Below are 2,267 nucleotides of genomic sequence, written 5' to 3' on the forward strand. Positions count from 1 at the left end.
GTATATATTTCACACTGGAAACGATCAAGAACCCTTGAGGCGGTTTGGAGGTGCGATAAATTCTAGCAGTACGAAATATTTATGAGCAGAGAGAGTTCTCTCTAGTGTCGGATCACTTTGCCCCTTTCTTGATGTGTCTTTCATAATCTTCAAGTAGGAGGGGAGGAGGGACGAGACCCAGAAACGTGGTCTGCCAGACTTTTCCTTCTCTTAATGGAACTCTCCTTAATTGATTTCCTTCGTAGCCTGAAGATGCTGACGTTGCTTGGTGAAAGTTTCTCGTCAATTTTCCTTAAGACTTCTCCATCAGATTTCATTCAGCACGATAGAAACGCCATTCTGTCTGCTGTATGAACTGCTAATGAGTGTGGTGCTTTCCCTCTGAGACTTGTGGTGATTATATTCCCCACAAAACGGCCTCGCTAACCAGCGACGGTGTGATCTTCTCTCTGCACAGATTCTTTCTTTATCTCGAAGTACTTCGCTGATTCATGCAACAAACTTTTAAGAAAGTAATCAATATCTTTTTATTGCTACATCTGCTACAATGTTTGAGTTTGAAACTACGTATGTTCTAGAAACAATAGGACACAGCGCAAAATTTTAGGGGAATATTCTCTTGAGTGATCCTTCTCATACATCGTTAGGTTCTTTCTCACTTTATCAAATCCACGCAGTAACAACACGACATAAACACCTTTTCTTATTAAAATGCTGTGCTTGGCATTATGTACAAAGTAAAATTGGTGCAGAAGAAGCGTGTTGACATAATTTACATTATAGCGATTTTATTTGTTTCCTTTTTAAGTCAACTTACGTCTGTTGTGATGTTTCCTGGGATTCCAAACACGTATCTCTCCACTTTTTTCTTCAAGTAAGACGTTTGAAATGTTCGAAGATTTATTTTCTCTCTTATTTTTCTGTGGGCCAAGTTTCTCTCTACCTCGATAAACAGGCTTAGGAATTTCCACCTACAGTCTGTGTCAATGTTTAAGACAAGCAGGGCTGATTATTCATAGAACTGTACGTATCTACAGGTTTACAAGAAAATCCTACGTAAGGTAGCTCTTTTGTGCGTATTTCACGTTTATTGGTAGCATCTCAATAGTTCCATGTTCACCATCTCCTATGTTGTCCCTCTCGACCTACTTCTTCACCATATAGTCCATTCTCCGACTTGTATTATATAGTTTCCAGATTAATCAATAATAAGAAATGATAATTAATCTAAATCCTCAGCTGTCAATAGGTGTTTTTGATATACCTCAATGGGGACAGCTGAAAATGTGTGCCCCGACCGGGACTGGAACCCGGGGTCTCCTGCTTACATGGCAGATGCTCTATCCATCTGAGCCATCGAGGGCACAGAAGATAGCGCAACTGCAGGGACTTATCCCTTGCACGCTTCCTGTGAGATTCACATTCCCAACTGTCCTCAACTTACATTCGCAATGTTCCTAAACGATATTTGCCCAATCACTTATTACTCGCGCCAACTAAGGTGACGATTCCCGTAACAGTTCGGGCAAAGTGTGCGCATTCGCACAGAAGAAGGTCAATGGCTGGGTAGCCTTGAACAATATGAAGATAGTAACTGTTCCGAAAGAACAGATAGCACTGATGGTCATGCACCTTCTCTAGAAAGAAATGATAATTAATCGAAATCCTCAGCTGCCAATAGGTGTTGTTGATATACCTCAATGGGGACAGCTGAAAATGTGTGCCCCGCCCGGGACTCGAACCTGGTATCTCCTGCTTACATGGCAGACGCTCAGATGGGTAGAGCGTCATCATTGGTATCTGCTCTTTCGGAACAGTTACTATCTACATAATCAATGATCCTTCCCTAGGGTATTAAATTATGTGTTTCCTAGCACTTTTGGAAACATAACGTTTACTTATTCCTTTTTCTCACTGCTTCATGCACTTTACAAAATATGAACAAAGCGATAAACACTGTTTTGTTTTTATAACATTTTCTGACGTAATATCTCTTTATGTGACATTTTTAATTCTTGTTTTCTATCGTTACATATGCTTTCTTCAATTACCTGGAAATATATACAAATACGAATTTGGCAGTGCTGCAAACACAACATTGGCATTCTTTATGGTTTTATTGAATGGCGGAAAAAGGACGGCCGATTACGGTTGGCGGTGAATTTGCAACACAAGTACTACTCGAGTGTTTGGGTTCCCCTCCATTTTGGGTTAAAAGATATCGGTTTAAAGGAAGAAATCGAGGCAACTGAGAGGCCAGCCTCTAG

The 2,267-nt window shown here is 40.5% G+C and overlaps 1 non-coding gene across 1 annotated transcript; it reads right to left on the minus strand.

The window, feature by feature from the left end:
- Nucleotides 1-1,289: 1,289 nt before the first annotated feature.
- Nucleotides 1,290-1,364, minus strand: Trnat-ugu (transfer RNA threonine (anticodon UGU)). The gene has a single exon. It is a non-coding gene; the product is annotated as a tRNA-Thr (tRNA).
- Between the last annotated feature and the right edge of the window lie 903 nt (nt 1,365-2,267).

The sequence above is a fragment of the Schistocerca serialis genome, chromosome 7 (genome assembly GCF_023864345.2).
Source record: "Schistocerca serialis cubense isolate TAMUIC-IGC-003099 chromosome 7, iqSchSeri2.2, whole genome shotgun sequence".
Taxonomy (NCBI): domain Eukaryota; kingdom Metazoa; phylum Arthropoda; class Insecta; order Orthoptera; family Acrididae; genus Schistocerca; species Schistocerca serialis.